Source organism: Chenopodium quinoa, unplaced genomic scaffold (assembly GCF_001683475.1).
Source record: "Chenopodium quinoa cultivar QQ74 unplaced genomic scaffold, ASM168347v1, whole genome shotgun sequence".
Classification (NCBI taxonomy): Eukaryota; Viridiplantae; Streptophyta; class Magnoliopsida; order Caryophyllales; family Amaranthaceae; genus Chenopodium; species Chenopodium quinoa.
Window position 1 is genome coordinate 1,358,637 of NW_018743047.1, and position 20,278 is coordinate 1,378,914.

Consider the following 20,278-nt stretch of genomic DNA (forward strand, 5'->3'; position numbering starts at 1 on the left):
CACTAGTGGAAAAATGTCTATTCGTAACGGACAAAAATAGACTATCCGTAACGGGCAATGACCGTTACGTATGCGGTCGTTACGGATGGCAATGTTATTCGTAACGGGCACTTATAATGTCCGTTACGAATAATCTCCGAATAAGAAAAAAAATTAGGGGCATTTGTAACAAGCATTCCAGGTGCTAGTTACAAATACCCCTATTCTTCTTTCTATTTACCACCCAAATTATTATAATAATTTATAACAAATTCAAATATTTCATGCCACAAACATATTATCGAACATAATATATACACCAAATCCAATTTTGTATGCTAATTATAAACTCTCCTATTGAGAAGTCCAAAACGCTATTGATTACAAAATTTAGTAAACAATGGAGCACAAACAGTAGCAGGCCAGTAGTAACAGCAGCAATCAAGAGCATATCAATCTTCTCACTGCTACCAGGAGTCGATTGCCTTGTTTAAGACTATACAGAGAAGATGTAGGTGTGAAATGTGCATTACTTAGTTAACAAGTGTACAGATTGTCTCTCTAAAATATCAGAATTGAGCTAGTGACATTCAACACCAAGTAGCTAGGGAGTCTCTCTGAAATATCAAAAAAAAAGAGGACAGATATTTTCAAGTCAATATCAGTCAGGTATGAAATGCACAAGTTAACCATATTAACCACATCCCTCTCTGCTCTCTGCTCTCTTTATTTAATTTTTTTTTTTTTCCTTTTTCTTGAGGGTTAAAAGGATTACATACCGACATAATCCCAAGGTTTTTCTTCGAGTACTAAATATGCAATCACCTGAGCACTTCTCCTATTAGGGAGCTGCAAGAAAAGGACATGCATACAGTTTAATCTAAGTTGTGACAAATTTGATAAAGCAGCTTTATGTGAGATAGAAAGAGTTTCATACCAAGCTTATCACTAAAATATAATCTCTCTTTGCTGCTTAAGATTTCTGCAACTTCAAAATTTAATGCCCGATAACTATGGCCAACAAAGTTTTTGCAGTAAAATTAAACATTCAGTTTGATAGATGCATCAGAGTACAAATTGATATGTTATACTAATGCAAATACATATGGCCCATGAAATATTCTTAGTTCCCATGGTTAATTTCCAAGTCTAAACAAATCTTAAAAACTTCTAAATTTTATTGATGAACTTATTTAAATATCTTTAAATATCACTACATCAGAACATCTTCTCTTTTGGAGCATGAATTCCAACAAATACCACCAGCCAATCATTCAAGTATGAAAGTACCACCCTTGCCTAACTCATGCAAAAAAATAAGAATAGAACAACATTCAACATCAACAACATGGAACTTATTCGAGCAAGACAATAGTTGAGCTAAAAGCCCAGCATTATGTTTCATTTTTGTTCCTGCTCGTAAAGGGTGTAAGAAACAAAACACTGCCTGAGATAGTATACCAGTGTATATTAATTAGGCACCACAACAAGATATATCATAAGCGTATTCATAATGTTCATTATATTAGAACTGAAGGGCTGATTTACCCCATGTCGGCAGCTTCTAGTCCTCCCAAAATAATCATCCTCCAACAATTTTCAATGCTGAAATAGTGATACTTTTCATCAATGCTGAAATAGTGATACTTTTCATACGAAAACGTAGTGTCATCAGAAAGCATGTATTTGATGGTCACTTTGTGAAAGTTATTACTTTAGAAATTTAACTTTCAAACACTCCCTCTATTCTGGAATTAATGTTACTTTCAGCGTCACTTAACACTTTTAGCGCTGCAATTGAATATTATTCCTATTGAACCCTAATGTAAAAACCAACACCACCACTAAATACAAGTATTTATCAATGGTATCTGGGTCTAAGAGTTCTTACGCAAAGGACTAGAATGAAAATGAACCAATTGAGTACATAGTTATAAATAATTGAACATAGCTAGATATACAGGCATTTAATGATGTTATATGGGTGTTAGAGTTCTTATATCTATTTAAAAGACTAAAAGTCTAAAATTCATATTTTACCCTATTGTAAACTCAAACATAATCGATTAAAATCATTGCAGGTATTTAATGATGATATTTGGGCATCCGGATCAAGTTTTAAAAGTTGTTAATTTGTACTTTAGAGAAAGAAGACTAAATCGCAATTACATTGGATATGAGGAAGGTGGTCATTTACTCATGACAAGGACAGCTATCGACAATCATATTTATAACTTAGAGCTAACAACCAGGCATGATGATTGATGACAGTTGGCATTTGCCTACAAATTAAATTATTAAAATGAATCTAATGATGATGAAATTTACATTTATAGAAATTTATAATGACAAAAATCAAAGATCATGACAAAAATCAAAGATCATGTATAGCCTTAAAATCAGTAAGAAAGTCCCACATATGTGTCCCTAGACTTCCTACTTGTTATGGACTCACACTAGCTAATCCAAATGACTCATTTGCAACCTCTTATTCAATCAAGTTCGTCACAAATTTATCAGTTTACTGGAGTACGACATGAGAAATTAGCAGCGAAGGAAAAAAACATTATAGTAATTACACCAGGGCCCTTCAATGGTTACCCTGCTACTAATGATCATGGACATTAACAGCAAGTAGAGAGACAAATCCAATAAGCAAGGAGTGTCAAGACTCGAGTATTATAACAGCGGCAAAAATAAGCACATGTTTAGTTCTTATCTAAGTAGCTATAGTGAAGAAATCATATATACATGCTTCATAAGCAAAAGCAGTTTGACAAATATCAGTTCAACTAATACCAAGATTTCAATTCATTTAAGCTTAAAAAGACAATAGGAACGACAAAAGGAGGGGATACCAGCAGCTTTATCTCGAAAATACCAGAGATCAAACAAATGTATACTTCGAAATCAGCTTTATAAGATCATCTGGAAGCTCAGAGAATCAAACAAATGCATATACTTCGAAAGGAGGGGATACCAACAGCTCTGAGAAATCTATTCTGGGATAGTACCCCAAATGAGATTACTGCTAAGATTAAGGCTTACCAACGAATCAAACACACACATAATTATACACAGCCAAAAATGAATTAATCTTTGACACATTCCACCAAAAAAAAAAAAAAAAATCAAACACACACAAAATTTCAATTCCCTTATTGTATATAACAAAATATCCAGCAAAATTAACACAAACCCATAAATCATCCAAATCAAGTCACACAAATTAGATCAAACAAACCCATAAATAAAAAAAAATCAAAATGAACCCAGAAACAAAAAAAAAAAGAGAAATTAGTTCACCTTATAGCATTCTGAATCTCAGCACATTTTGCAATAACGCCTGGATTATTAATACCTTCTTCTTCTTCAATCAAACCAGCTTCAATCTACCGAATCTTTGCGAGTAAATTACCAACAGGACCCGGAACCACCATCGAAGCATCTTTAGTCGTAGAAGTTATGACACTATCGTGTGCTTGTTCCGTTGTTCATATATCCACATAGAGGAGATAAAAATGGAGGAGATTTAGTGAGGAGAAGAGAGAGATTGAGTGAAATGATAGAGGAGAGAGCCGAGGAAAGAGGAGAGAGGAAAGACGGCTTGAGAAGAGTGAAAGTAAGGAGTCCTAGTTATAACTATAAGTGGGCTTTTCTCATCAGTTGGGCCAAATTCAAACATTTGTAACGGGCACTATCTTGTCCGTTACGAATAAATAAGTATTCGTAACGGGCAATATGGTGCCCATTACGAATAATATGTATTTGTAACGGATTGTTATTTTGACCGTTGCGAATATTTTTATTGTAACGAGCATAACTTTGCCCGTTACAAATAGCCTGTTACGAATGAAAATTTTCCACTAGTGATTCAATTCTTGTGAGTGTATTGAAGAAGACTTCACATGTGCTTTATCTGTTTGTTGGGAAGTATCTTGTGACCTGAGAGACAGCTCTAGAGGTCTCTGTGTATTAATGAGCACAAAAAACATATTACTTAATGAGATCATACATGTTTAATTATGATTTAGCTTAACATTTTATTTAACTCTTACATTGTGGTCAATGCCAAAAAAGAAGCATGAAGGATCTTCTTTCAATCGAGAATCATTCATAAGAAATGACCGACATTGAAATATATTAGATTTTATCATTTGAGTAGGGGCTGTTGGGGCTAGGGATGTTGTGTCATCTCTTGTTATCATGAGAAGACTTTCAAATTTCCTAATCTCTTCATTGTGCAAAATTAAATATTTATAGTAAATAAAATATTATTTAAAGTAAACTAAATATTATCTAAAGTAGATATAATATGTTTGAAATTAAATAATACATTACTTACTGTTTGAATGGGTTGTACTTCACAAAGCAGTAATCAGCCACTACTTGATAAAGCTCTGGCATTTCATGCATTATATTCTTGATTTGTTTCCTTTCATTGTCTTTGAAACAAAATCAATTTCAACATCTTTTTCTCCACAATCTAAATTGATTTTAACCTTTGAAACTATCTCCCGGTGAATGTCCTTTAGTTCAATGTTTGTTTCTGCCTGAAGTTGTTTTTCAGCATCACCTGAAATAAAATAGTAGATATAGTTTCAAAACAATTATACACTATTGACTATGGATTGATTAAATATTTACTAAAGTTAAAAACATACTTTCAATTGTTTTTTGTGTTGGCTGATTTAGTAGACTCTCAGTGACTGAGTGTACTACACTAATAATATCAGCATCAACTGTCTGGTTATCATCATCCTTTTCTTCTCTCTCTTCATTCTTCTCTTCTTTCTTTTCAGTGTTCTTTTTCTGCTTCTCATCCTCCTTTTCTCTTGTTCCTTCTCTGGTTCATTCAGTTGTTTCTCATCCTCCTTTTTGTCTTCTTCCTTGTTCTCCTTTTTGTCTTATTCCTTGTTCTCCTCGTCCATTTCTTTGTTGTCATTCTCCTGCTTTTCTTCCTCATCCTTCTTTTTCTCATTTTCTTCCTCCTCCTTTTTCTCCTCTTCTTCCTCCTCCTCCTCTTCTTCCTCCTCCTCTTTTTTGTCATCCTCCCCTTCTTCCTCCTCCTTCTCTTCTTCCTCCTCCTCTTTTTTGTCATGCTCCTCTTTTTTTCATAATTTAGATCCTCTATTTTCATATCTTCATTATCATCATCCAAATTGACAGATTGAGGATCAACTGCATCTTCTTGATTAGTTTTAGGATCCGTTTCAGAATTTTTGTGTTGCTCCTCCCATGTTGACAAAATCACACTAGATACATCTCTTAAATCATCATAAAGCCTGACTATTTCGTCCATAGCCCTTTGTACTCTAAGATCTTCCATCAGCCTTTATGATTCAAGAACCTATTGAGAATTTGATGTAGACACATTCATTTGTTGATGTTTCATCTTATCTCCTAAGGTAGCTATATGCTCATCATGTATCATTGGAAAGAGTTTTGAATCCCTAGTTAACAAATTCAGTTCTTCTTCAATTTCTTTCAAAATAAATAACAACAATTTATTAATACATTATTTTTGAACATAAATACTATTTAATTTTTAAGCTAATTTGTTTACTTTTAAGTCTACATTATTTACTTTATGTTTATCATTTACTATACATTATTAGTACTAGAAGCAGAGCAATTCAAAATAATAAAAGTAAACAAATATGTGATAAAAGTAAACACATTTCATTTTAAAGTAAATACAAGAAATCATTGTAACTTATAAAAACATTACTCACATCTTTTGCAGCATCATGTATTTCACTATCTGTCATGACACCTTCTGGTAGATTGAATGAAACCAATCTTCTCTTTCTATCAGCAAAGTTTCTATAAGCATTCTCAATTACATCTCCCAAGAATGTTTGCTTTCCTTTTCTTCTACAAAATGGATAGTCATCTTTTTGGAGTTCTCCTTGACCAAAAGATGCCTTTGCCTCATTTGCAATTCTTTCTTTCAGTTTCTCATCTGACCAATGTTTGATCAATGGCAGCGTTGTAGGTTCAGGCTGCCCTCTAAATGCCAGATGATGAAAGTAGACAAGTTGAAGAATCAGGACACATCCACTGATTCCTGATCTTGATTCCTTGTTTTTGTTGTTCTTGAAGCTCCCCACAGCTTTGCACAAGTTATTCATCACATAACCACACCAATCTAGGTTATGTATCTGTTTCACATTGTCTGCATAGTTGATTATCTTGTAATCAATCACTCTATTTGCAACAGGGGCCAAGAATGTGCTGCAAACATACATCACAAAAAATCTTTTAAAATCCTCCCCTCCTTCCTTAAGAGTCTTTAATTTGTTCTCCAAATTATTCACAATTATCTCATCATCTTCTGGAATTCCTAGCTTCTTCTTCCATTCTTTTTGAATCAACAAGTTTGATAGAGTTTGCTTCCTTAACTGAAAACTGACCTTGTTCTCAGTTACATGTGGAAGCAAGAATATATCTTCAACATCATAGGAACTAACTGAAAATTCCTTCAGCTTGTCAATCTTGAACATGCAGCTGCTTTCATTGAAATGGTGACAAAGCCATGGAAGCATCTTTGTTGAAATTCTTCTTAACTTTAGTTCAAGCAGCCCTCCAAAACCAATACTAATGACATCTTTTTTTTTTGCTGCTCACTGAAATCCTTGATCAAATCAACAACTGCATTGGGTCTGCAGTGTGTTTTCTGGATTTCTAGATTACCATCATCATCATCATTACCATCAATAACTTCATGTACATCAAGGTCAGAATTGTCAAGCTTCATTTTTTTCTTCAAATGAGCTTTTCCCTTTTTCTGTCTTCTTCTGATGATCCATCAGAATCCTCATTCTTATCTTCTTCTGGTTCATAATTGCTATCTTTCACTTCAGATTTTATCCTTTCTTTTGTTCCTTTAATTTGTTAAAACATGTTAACTAACTTTGAAAACATTTATATTTACTTTATAAGCAATTTGATTAACTTTATTAAACTTATCAATAGACTTCATAGACATATAATAGTAAATATTTTACTTTATAACTATTTACTTTATAACAGTTTCTATTTACTTTATCAGAGTTTCTATTTACTTTATAATAATTTCTATTTACTTTATAAGAGTTTCTATTTACTTTATAACAATTTCTATTTACCTTATAACAGTCTCCATTTACTTTATAACTGTAGGCGTCGCTCGAAGTGCGCCTACGTAAAAAGCATGTGGTGAATATGCTTGGCACTCATAGGAAGTGGGAATTGACATATACGATTAGGGACAAATAAAGTAAGGAGCCGCCAACAAGTTTTTAAGGAACTTGTAAACCGTTCGCGGATCATAAAAAGGCAACCACGATAAGGGACAACGATAGGCAACAACGATTGACCCGTGAAGGTTACACCCCATTCATAATCCATGAGATTACTAACTCCATATGGTTCGGAACCACGAAAGGAGGATCGGGGATGATGGTACGAAGTGAGTCATGGAGTCACATTCGCCCGTATTGGCCTCTACTCGATTCTTATATTGAAAAGCATTCCTGTGATCCCAAAGACATACAAACAATAATTCAATTCGCTCCAAACTATTATTTAACTAAATTGGTTGAATATTAAAGCAACACATAATTCTAAAAATTTGGTGATCACTTCAATTAATAATAAGATTAAAAGGATCCTAAACCGGTTGTCCAAATTATCTTATTAGGCGTGATTTTCAATTACATATTCCCTTTAAACATGCAATATAGTGATCAATAAAATAAAATCAACATTAATATTAAAACCAATTTAATCACAATTCCAACAACATAAAAATCGTTAGAAAAATAATAATAACAAGAGCATGATCCTTACTTTGAATCTGTTTGCTTGCAACTACAAAATAAAAAAACGAGTTAGTAACTTCAAGGAAATAAATAAACAATAACTAAATTAAATTAAATGAAATAAAATTGATTTTGGGGCCAAACCCTCAAACAGTTCTACCTTTCACGCCTTGGCTTAAGGACAGAACCTCGAGTAAAATATGGACTCCTTTGAGTGCTTGAAGAAGGAATTTTGAAGTGAAAAGGGTAGGCTAGTGTTTAGGCTAAAGCATAGAAGAGAGAGAATAAAATAAAAGAATTACTCGGTGCCCCGTACATCAGAAATGAGGGGGTATTTATAGGGAAAATGTGCTGAGGGAGCACACGGAACCCTAAATGATAAAAACCCTAAAAAAGTATCCCGTGACACGGTCAAACTGTACCGTTAGACGGTACACTTCCCCGTGACACGGTACAGTTTTGGAGTGACGCGGGAAATTTTCATAAAACGGAATAAAAAACGCGTTAAGGGTTTACGCGGAAAGGACACGGAACGTCCCGTGTCACGGCAGATCTCCCGTGTCACGGGAAGCCCCACCGTCAGACGGGAAGGGTTCTCGTGACACGGTCAGACTGTACCGTGACACGGTCACTTCCAGTCTATTTTTCCGTCTAAATTCATTTTTAACCCTAATTTCTTTCGGCTTTTTAAGTGCCGATTGATAATTTCGGGCTTTTTTCTGACTTTTATTATTCGGGCTAAAATAAGAAAATAATAAAATAAAATAAATAAAATGTTTGGGCCAAAAATAAATAATAAAATAATAAAATAAAAAGGTTTGGGCTTAAAATTAATTAATAAGCTTGGGCTAAAATTAAAACTATGCTTTTACCAAACATCAAGACTAATCCATGGACCTTTCAAAGGTATGAATTTAATAAAATACGATTTTTAAGCACTCTCGGGATTAAATACTAAACCCGACCAATAGAGGCGGTGAAAGGTTATTTATCATCGGGTTTGGTTTTGGGGAGACATTTTTAGGTGTCTACAATAACAGATTAGTACCTTGGAGTAATAGTTTCTTTACTATATAAATTTAATACATAACATATGAATTTAATTTAATAAACTTTTATGATTCTTTTGATGCTTATAGTTGACAGGGTAAAGTCGTATCCCCAAATCAAAAGTAATACCTAAATCCTCTAACTAATGTAGATAGGGAAGTAGGGTCGAATCCACAGAGAAACGGATCTTTCTATTCCTAATTAACTAAAATAATCTAGATTATGATGTAACCAATATTTATATTTGAATAAGAAACTAAACTACTAAGATTGAGAATAGGGAGAAAACAATATATAAAAGGATCTAGGGCATAGGTTCACCAATAAATAATACTCCAGGGTAAAACATAATAATCAATCATTGACATTGCATAAATAACATGATTAACAGGCTCTCGCAATTTATTAACCAACATAGATCTAACAGGCTCTCGCAATTTACTAGATCTAAGTTCCTATTGAAAATAGCCTTTAATATCAAATTAACATCTGCTCGATTCATTAATTCAATATTGCTATACTTTTACAAGCCGCAATTGTAAAGCGTTAAAACAATTCAATAAGAAATTATCATGCAATGCCAATAATCAATAATAGTCAATCATCAATGCATCAATTAACCAGATTGTAAAGGGCTTTCGCTACGTATTACAATCACATAATTAATCTACCGGTATTAAATCTCATCTCTCGAATCTCGACTTAACCATTTATAAATTAACCTGCCTATTGAAACTAGACCTAAACATTAATTCTCATCTGTCGAATCTCGAATCAATATTGTCAAACTCATTCATAAAAGATCAGGCCTAATCTAGTCACAGAGCATTAAATCAATCAATAGGAAATTAATCTAGCATTGATAATTAACAACAATAAATTACCCCTTCATATTATTTATGGATCCCATTAAACCCTATAATTAAAACTACTTACACATATTAAAAACTAAACTAATCAAAGCAATAAAGTAAGTCATGATGAAAGGAATAAAATAAACAACTAAGATTAAGAGAAGAGAAATCGTTACCAAAATAAAGCTGGAATTAAGAGTAGAATTAAGAACAAAGGTTTAAGAGAAAGAAATCTAAGAGAACAATTAGGAGAGTAAAGAAAGAGTAAAAGAAAAAGAGAAGGAAAGAGATAGATCCTAAAATCGTATTACGGAGGAGTATTTATACTTTGTACAAATCCTAAACTAAAACAAACTAAAACGACGCTAATCGTCAAATAATAAATACACGCGCCCGATCGGGCGAGGCATCGCTCGATCGGGCGCGCCTTTTTTCTCATGATACTAATCTTGCGCCCGGCCGGGCGCGTCACCGGGCGCCAACCATAGCTTCTCTCGCCCGGCCAGGCGCGCCTCCGGGCGCCAGCCTTTTTAGCCGGGCGGCTCTCTTGGGCCATTATTTGGACTACGATTGAGCTCCAATTCTTCGGGCCAATCTGGGTTTCCTCTTCGGGTCTTGAATACTCGGTCCAAATGCCCCGGTATCACACATACCAAGCCCTTAATCACCGATTCGATGGCTCTAACCGGCCCTGGGCTATAAAATATGTTCGTGCTTCTCCAATGTTCGTGATTGCTCCAAAATATCTCGGGAAAATACTCCAAAAGTGTAAATCCCTGCAAAAGTCAACCAAATCTACGAAAACACTAGAAAACACCAATTAGTAATAAAAGTGGCTCTAAAGAGACAAAAACACTACTAATTATGAACAAGGGACGGGGGTAAAATACTATATAAAATAGACACATCAAACTCCCCCAAGCCAAACCTTTGCTTGTCCCTAAGCAAAGATCTCATCAATGAATCAAATAAATATGCTTCACCCCAAAAGTAAAAATCAAGCACAAACGATCCAGGGTAAATCAAATAAACATGCTTCAAAATCAACCAATCAAATCCATCTAATCACAAATCTTCCCTAACAATTGTCAAACAGAGCAAACCACAAGAGCATATAGAATTCAAGTCTAGTGCTCACACACTCAACTCTCATTTTTGTGGCGAGTAAAAGATGTACTCGATCGCTCTCCATCCAACCCCTTTATGTGAACAATGCCCTCCCAACTCACACCCTCGTGTGTATAAAACAATGAATGCTCAACCTACTAGTCGACTCGAAATATGTCAAATCATAACTTGCATTGATAAACAACACTTTCACATTCATACAATTCTATGCACAAAGGTCGGAAGGTCTTTAAAGCTTGTAATGTAAGGTTAGGGTAAAGGGTAGGATAAATTTGGGAATAAGTGAGAGAAAAGCTATGATTAAAGGAGCCATACCCTAATAAAACCCATGATCAAAATAAATAATGATCATACATCTCCTACATAACCAACTCTTACAATTTCACTCATAAAAATATAATAATGAAGAAGTAGAGTGAATAAACAAACTTTATTTTCCAAACTTGAATATTTTTTCATTGAAGCTCTGTTATTTTTCTTTTGATCAACCTCCAATTAGAACATTTGAACATTTTTTTTCTTTCGAAGTTCACTTATTTTTTTCACATTTTTTTTTCTTGAACTTCTCTTTTTTTCTTCATAACATCATACTTTATTTTTTCAAGAAAATATAACTCTCAAACTCATTAAAAATAAACATGATCAAAACAAAACAACTTCTCAAAAGCTGACCCAAGCTGTGCAAATAATAAGCACACTACAAACTCCCTCACCTCACTCACTAATAGCTCCCCCAAGGCAAGCTTGGGACTAGTAACCAATGGGGCAAAATAGGCTTGTAATGCGGCTGATAAACAACAAAAATTCAAGGCAACAACATGGGTAGCAAGAAGGGAACAAATGTATCTACAATATCTGGAGGCTACCTAAAAGAAAAAATGCCTTCGTCCTCCTCAATGTGCATAATAATGAATCATATAAACATTACTAATAGTTGCAAACCAATACTCAAATTCCTTGACATACCAGGAACTATCACACATTCCTTACCAAATCAACTAGTCAAGCACTATATTCACAAGTAGTTGGACAAAATTGACGCATGTCAAGGTTTCAGGGCAATCAAACATCAAATCATGATCAACTAATCCACAATGCACAGGGAAGCATAATTTACAATTCATTGGTACGTATTTTTGGACTTTTTTATTTTTTAATTTTTTTTGTATTTTTTCATTTATAAGAAAGCAATAAAACTAACCTAGAAAGCAAGAAATCTAACCTAAGAAAACACACCAAAAATAAAAGAAAAGAGAAAAAGAAAGATACCAAAACCAAAATCTCCCCCAAGCCAGAATCAGACAATGTCCTCATTGGCTCGGGAAACTAGCCCAGCATAGCTAGTCCTGATCATCCTCATCCATCGAGCCAAAACCTGCACCTCCACTGCCACCTGCACCACCTGCACCAGAAGAGCTCACGACCGATTAAGTGCTCTAGCCGCTCCTTTTGCTCTCGACACGCAATCTGGATCGTCGGCCAGTATGGAAGTTGCAAGTCTGGGTCGTATTCCTCCCTCGAGCTGGAGCTCCTACTGAAAATGGACCTAGCCCTCTTTGAAGCCATGTTAGGAAATGCGTTTGAAAATTTATTGAATTAAATCTGAAATTTTTTTATATGGGAATATAGAGGATGAAGAGAGGATCACAAATGTGTAATGAGTTTGGAATTTGGGTGAGAATTGGAGGAGAAATCTTAGAGAGAAGGTAGAGAGAATTCGAGTTTTAGAGAGAGAAAGTAATGGAGGAAAGAAGAAATGGAGGAAGAAAGAAGAAAAGAAAGAAGAAGAAAGGGGCGGACGCCGCTCGCGCCCGGTCGGGCGGTGGGTCGCCCGGTCGGGCGATCTGATATTTAAATTTTGCTAAGCTCTCGCGCCCGGTCGGGCGCCTTTCGCCTGATCGGGCGATCTATCGGTCCGAATTTGTCCAACTCACGCGCCCGGTCGGGCGCCCATCGCCCGGTCGGGCTCCCATCGCCCGGTCGGGCTCCCATCGCCCGGTCAGGCTCCCATCGCCCGGTCGGGCGATCTAATGTTCAAATTTTTGCCTCTTCTCGCGCCCAGTCGGGCGAGAGTCGCCCGATCGGGCGGACAATTAAGTCCGTATACGACGAGTTTTGCGCCCGGTCGGGCGAGCTTCGCCCGATCGGGCGAAAATACTTAATTTTTGGACCCTTGCTCTCGCGCCCGATCGGGCGAGCTTCGCCCGGTCGGGCCCGAGACTAAATCGGCGAAATATTATTTTTCTTCTTTTCTCCAAAATTTGGCTAACTCTTTTCCTTCAAACCTGTACAAACACTCATAAAACTTGTTAAATTCCCTCATCTCTCCTCTCATAAGAAAAAGGAAAGAAAAACTAGTCTAAAAAGCATTAAAAATACGGGTTGCCTTCCGCAAAGCGCTGGTTTATCTTGGTCCCGCACGACCTTCTTACCACATACAATAACTAGGACCCTTGGCCTAATGCTTGGTCAAGTGGTTTCTCACCCGGTCTAGCGGTGTTTAGGCTACGATGTGGCTTCCTGACATACCCTGTGGGACGCCAAATCACCTTATCTGGTGGATCCTCCTTGACTTGGAATGGTGGATCTTCAATGCTACGCACTAAAGATCCTTCTTTGATCGAGGATTGCTTCAAATTTTCCTTGCATGCAACACTTGCAACTCGATCTGGCGGAACACTTACCGTAGGCTCAAATCGCACAACTTGCTTGATCGGTTCCACCTTTTCAACCTCAAAACCAAGACTAACATTGTAGAGTGCTCTTTCTATTGCATCGACTTCCTTCTTCCATTTGTCTATCTCATCTGAAAAGGATGCAACACAAGATACCGCCTCCAAGGGATCTTTTTCAAGAGCTTGGGGCTTGTTAGAATAATTTTCAACCACATTTACACTGAAGCATTTCTCCTCAGTCATGGAGCTTTTAGGGGCATTATTCAGATTAAAAACAACTTTATCATCCCCTACTGATAGTGTTAACTTACCACTTCTTACATCTATGATTGCTCCTGCAGTGTTAAGGAATGGTCTACCCAAAATAATTGGGGTTTGCATATCCTCGGCCATATCAAGAACGACAAAATCTACAGGTATGTAAAATTTACCTACTCTAACGGGGACATCCTCTAAAACACCTAAAGGGTATTTGAAAGAACGGTCGGCCATTTGTAGAGTTATAAACTTAGAACACACAGATAATGGCATGACGCTAACACTTGCACCCAAATCACATAATGCATTATCAATCAGGAGATTGCCAATATGACAAGGGATAGAAAAGCTACCTGGATCTTTTAATTTAGGTGGAGACTTATTTTGAAGTACGGCACTACACTCTGCAGTGAAAGCTACTGTCTCTACCTCACTAATAGACCTTTTCCTCGTCAATATTTCTTTCATAAATTTTGCATACGAGGGGATTTGTGTGATTAATTCAGTAAAGGGAACTGTTACCTTCAAATCTTTTACCACCTCCATGAACTTACCAAACTGCTTATCCAAGTTTGTCTTCAATTGACAATTGGGGAATGGAAGTTTGATAATTGGCTTTGGAGCATTATTGCTCTTATCTGGAATGGCCATCTTCTCTGGAGTTGTACCCTGCAATGTAAAATTAGATGTGTTAGTACTATCCTTTAGCCCTGCGGGGCTATCAACTACATCGTTTGGTTTAACGGAATCATGATTAGCATTATTTAATAAAACAGGTTCATCAACTCCGGGCATAGAGGGCCCTTCATAGTTTGAACCACTCCTTAGAGTAATTGCAAATGCTTGATCCGTAGGCCTGGTCGGCTGTGCCGGCAGGGCTCCCTGTTGGCGGGCTTGTAGAGTAGCGGAAAGTTGCGCAATTTGATTATCTACAATTTTATTATGCGCTAGAATTTGATCAATTGTCGCATCTCTACTCTCCATGTGCTTTTGCATATTTACCAACATTGCTCTAATTTCCACCAGAGAAGGGTCAGAAGATGAGAAGGGTTGTTGTGGTTGGTTCTTCTGGCTAGCATTGGGATGATAATATTTCTGCTGTTGTTGCTGTGGTGCCTGTGGTTCTTGTGGTGGTGGATTTTGAACATTAGTGCTCCGGTAGGAAAGGTATGGATGATTCCGATACCCAGGATTGTAGGTGTTGGAGTATGGGTTATTCTGCCTATAGGCTTGAAAGGCATTAACTTGCTCTACGGAACTCCTGTAATCGTGCTCCCAATGACCTACAATACCACAATTTTCACAGAAATCCTCATTAGAATTATTATTATTAATCGCAGAAACATTAGCTACATTAGCAGAGCTCAGATTATCTAATTTTTGGCAAATAGAGGTCAGTTGAGTTTGCATAAAGGATACAGAGTCAACACTATGTTTCCCCTTGTTAGCAAATCCTCTAGGATTCCCATATTGGGAATTGTGTATCGCCATATCTTCAATAACCTGACCTGCATCATCAACATTAAGATTCATAAATCTTCCACTAGCTGCAGAATCTAAAATTATTCTAGAGGAATTTCCATTGCCATTATAAAAGGCTTGGATTAACCATCATTGCGCTAAATTATGGTGAGGGCATTCTCTTTGTAAGTCCTTGAACCTCTCCCAAGCCTCATATAAAGATTCATCGGCTTCTTGGGCAAAGTTCTGAATCGCACTCTGTAGTACGGTTGTTCTCTCTGCAGGATAATACTTGTTATAGAAATTCAAAACAAGAGTTTCCCAGTCAGTTATACCAAGTGTAGTTCTATTTAAGCAATTAAACCACAATTTAGCTTTTCCAGTTAAAGAGAAGGGAAAGAGAATCTCCCTGATTTGGTCTTGAGTGACCCTAGCTTGCCTGATGGTGTTGCAATATTGACAATAGTCGGCAATGTGAAGATTCGGGTCTTCACCCTTGGCTCTACTGAATTGCTTCCTCTCTATCATCGTTATAAATTGAGGCTTAATTTCGAATTGAACCCCATCAAGAGCCGGAGTAGGGGTGAGATGTGGAAAATCTGTAAGCTTGGGTTGTGAGTAATCACTAAGCTTCTTTGGAGCCGTCATCTCTGATTCTGCGTCTGATGATACCTCTGAATCGCTAGAACCAGTTGGAGGATCGCGGTGATTATTATTATCACCAGAATCCGCCAGGATTTGCTTGTAGAGATTTTTCTGTCTATGGAAGGAACGTTCGAACTCAGGATCGAATGGGATGTAACCTGATCTAGAACACCTGGGCATAAACAAAAACTAGAAGAAAATATGAGATTTGCCTCAGAGAACTAATGCTCTCTGAGACACAAAGAAAATAACCTAGACTACAAAATTAATCAGAAATAAAAATAAAACCGTTTCAACGGCAATGGCGCCAAATTTTGACAGGGTAAAGTCGTATCCCCAAATCAAAAGTAATACCTAAATCCTCTAACTAATGTAGATAGGGAAGTAGGGTCGAATCCACAGAGAAACGGATCTTTCTATTCCTAATTAACTAAAATAATCTAGATTATGATGTAACCAATATTTATATTTGAATAAGAAACTAAACTACTAAGATTGAGAATAGGGAGAAAACAATATATAAAAGGATCTAGGGCATAGGTTCACCAATAAATAATACTCCAGGGTAAAACATAATAATCAATCATTGACATTGCATAAATAACATGATTAACAGGCTCTCGCAATTTATTAACCAACATAGATCTAACAGGCTCTCGCAATTTACTAGATCTAAGTTCCTATTGAAAATAGCCTTTAATATCAAATTAACATCTGCTCGATTCATTAATTCAATATTGCTATACTTTTACAAGCCGCAATTGTAAAGCGTTAAAACAATTCAATAAGAAATTATCATGCAATGCCAATAATCAATAATAGTCAATCATCAATGCATCAATTAACCAGATTGTAAAGGGCTTTCGCTACGTATTACAATCACATAATTAATCTACCGGTATTAAATCTCATCTCTCGAATCTCGACTTAACCATTTATAAATTAACCTGCCTATTGAAACTAGACCTAAACATTAATTCTCATCTGTCGAATCTCGAATCAATATTGTCAAACTCATTCATAAAAGATCAGGCCTAATCTAGTCACAGAGCATTAAATCAATCAATAGGAAATTAATCTAGCATTGATAATTAACAACAATAAATTACCCCTTCATATTATTTATGGATCCCATTAAACCCTATAATTAAAACTACTTACACATATTAAAAACTAAACTAATCAAAGCAATAAAGTAAGTCATGATGAAAGGAATAAAATAAACAACTAAGATTAAGAGAAGAGAAATCGTTACCAAAATAAAGCTGGAATTAAGAGTAGAATTAAGAACAAAGGTTTAAGAGAAAGAAATCTAAGAGAACAATTAGGAGAGTAAAGAAAGAGTAAAAGAAAAAGAGAAGGAAAGAGATAGATCCTAAAATCGTATTACGGAGGAGTATTTATACTTTGTACAAATCCTAAACTAAAACAAACTAAAACGACGCTAATCGTCAAATAATAAATACACGCGCCCGATCGGGCGAGGCATCGCTCGATCGGGCGCGCCTTTTTTCTCATGATACTAATCTTGCGCCCGGCCGGGCGCGTCACCGGGCGCCAACCATAGCTTCTCTCGCCCGGCCAGGCGCGCCTCCGGGCGCCAGCCTTTTTAGCCGGGCGGCTCTCTTGGGCCATTATTTGGACTACGATTGAGCTCCAATTCTTCGGGCCAATCTGGGTTTCCTCTTCGGGTCTTGAATACTCGGTCCAAATGCCCCGGTATCACACATACCAAGCCCTTAATCACCGATTCGATGGCTCTAACCGGCCCTGGGCTATAAAATATGTTCGTGCTTCTCCAATGTTCGTGATTGCTCCAAAATATCTCGGGAAAATACTCCAAAAGTGTAAATCCCTGCAAAAGTCAACCAAATCTACGAAAACACTAGAAAACACCAATTAGTAATAAAAGTGGCTCTAAAGAGACAAAAACACTACTAATTATGAACAAGGGACGGGGGTAAAATACTATATAAAATAGACACATCAAACTCCCCCAAGCCAAACCTTTGCTTGTCCCTAAGCAAAGATCTCATCAATGAATCAAATAAATATGCTTCACCCCAAAAGTAAAAATCAAGCACAAACGATCCAGGGTAAATCAAATAAACATGCTTCAAAATCAACCAATCAAATCCATCTAATCACAAATCTTCCCTAACAATTGTCAAACAGAGCAAACCACAAGAGCATATAGAATTCAAGTCTAGTGCTCACACACTCAACTCTCATTTTTGTGGCGAGTAAAAGATGTACTCGATCGCTCTCCATCCAACCCCTTTATGTGAACAATGCCCTCCCAACTCACACCCTCGTGTGTATAAAACAATGAATGCTCAACCTACTAGTCGACTCGAAATATGTCAAATCATAACTTGCATTGATAAACAACACTTTCACATTCATACAATTCTATGCACAAAGGTCGGAAGGTCTTTAAAGCTTGTAATGTAAGGTTAGGGTAAAGGGTAGGATAAATTTGGGAATAAGTGAGAGAAAAGCTATGATTAAAGGAGCCATACCCTAATAAAACCCATGATCAAAATAAATAATGATCATACATCTCCTACATAACCAACTCTTACAATTTCACTCATAAAAATATAATAATGAAGAAGTAGAGTGAATAAACAAACTTTATTTTCCAAACTTGAATATTTTTTCATTGAAGCTCTGTTATTTTTCTTTTGATCAACCTCCAATTAGAACATTTGAACATTTTTTTTCTTTCGAAGTTCACTTATTTTTTTCACATTTTTTTTTCTTGAACTTCTCTTTTTTTCTTCATAACATCATACTTTATTTTTTCAAGAAAATATAACTCTCAAACTCATTAAAAATAAACATGATCAAAACAAAACAACTTCTCAAAAGCTGACCCAAGCTGTGCAAATAATAAGCACACTACAAACTCCCTCACCTCACTCACTAATAGCTCCCCCAAGGCAAGCTTGGGACTAGTAACCAATGGGGCAAAATAGGCTTGTAATGCGGCTGATAAACAACAAAAATTCAAGGCAACAACATGGGTAGCAAGAAGGGAACAAATGTATCTACAATATCTGGAGGCTACCTAAAAGAAAAAATGCCTTCGTCCTCCTCAATGTGCATAATAATGAATCATATAAACATTACTAATAGTTGCAAACCAATACTCAAATTCCTTGACATACCAGGAACTATCACACATTCCTTACCAAATCAACTAGTCAAGCACTATATTCACAAGTAGTTGGACAAAATTGACGCATGTCAAGGTTTCAGGGCAATCAAACATCAAATCATGATCAACTAATCCACAATGCACAGGGAAGCATAATTTACAATTCATTGGTACGTATTTTTGGACTTTTTTATTTTTTAATTTTTTTTGTATTTTTTCATTTATAAGAAAGCAATAAAACTAACCTAGAAAGCAAGAAATCTAACCTAAGAAAACACACCAAAAATAAAAGAAAAGAGAAAAAGAAAGATACCAAAACCAAAATCTCCCCCAAGCCAGAATCAGACAATGTCCTCATTGGCTCGGGAAACTAGCCCAGCATAGCTAGTCCTGATCATCCTCATCCATCGAGCCAAAACCTGCACCTCCACTGCCACCTGCACCACCTGCACCAGAAGAGCTCACGACCGATTAAGTGCTCTAGCCGCTCCTTTTGCTCTCGACACGCAATCTGGATCGTCGGCCAGTATGGAAGTTGCAAGTCTGGGTCGTATTCCTCCCTCGAGCTGGAGCTCCTACTGAAAATGGACCTAGCCCTCTTTGAAGCCATGTTAGGAAATGCGTTTGAAAATTTATTGAATTAAATCTGAAATTTTTTTATATGGGAATATAGAGGATGAAGAGAGGATCACAAATGTGTAATGAGTTTGGAATTTGGGTGAGAATTGGAGGAGAAATCTTAGAGAGAAGGTAGAGAGAATTCGAGTTTTAGAGAGAGAAAGTAATGGAGGAAAGAAGAAATGGAGGAAGAAAGAAGAAAAGAAAGAAGAAGAAAGGGGCGGACGCCGCTCGCGCCCGGTCGGGCGGTGGGTCGCCCGGTCGGGCGATCTGATATTTAAATTTTGCTAAGCTCTCGCGCCCGGTCGGGCGCCTTTCGCCTGATCGGGCGATCTATCGGTCCGAATTTGTCCAACTCACGCGCCCGGTCGGGCGCCCATCGCCCGGTCGGGCTCCCATCGCCCGGTCGGGCTCCCATCGCCCGGTCAGGCTCCCATCGCCCGGTCGGGCGATCTAATGTTCAAATTTTTGCCTCTTCTCGCGCCCAGTCGGGCGAGAGTCGCCCGATCGGGCGGACAATTAAGTCCGTATACGACGAGTTTTGCGCCCGGTCGGGCGAGCTTCGCCCGATCGGGCGAAAATACTTAATTTTTGGACCCTTGCTCTCGCGCCCGATCGGGCGAGCTTCGCCCGGTCGGGCCC

At 37.0% G+C, this 20,278-nt stretch overlaps 1 long non-coding RNA gene across 1 annotated transcript; it reads right to left on the reverse strand.

The window, feature by feature from the left end:
- Positions 1-228: 228 nt before the first annotated feature.
- On the reverse strand, positions 229-3,573 carry LOC110730678. The gene is made up of 4 exons (XR_002513123.1): positions 3,286-3,573; positions 917-1,584; positions 759-828; positions 229-594 (listed from the first exon to the last, which is right to left on the reverse strand). It is a non-coding gene; the product is annotated as an uncharacterized LOC110730678 (long non-coding RNA).
- Positions 3,574-20,278: the final 16,705 nt, after the last annotated feature.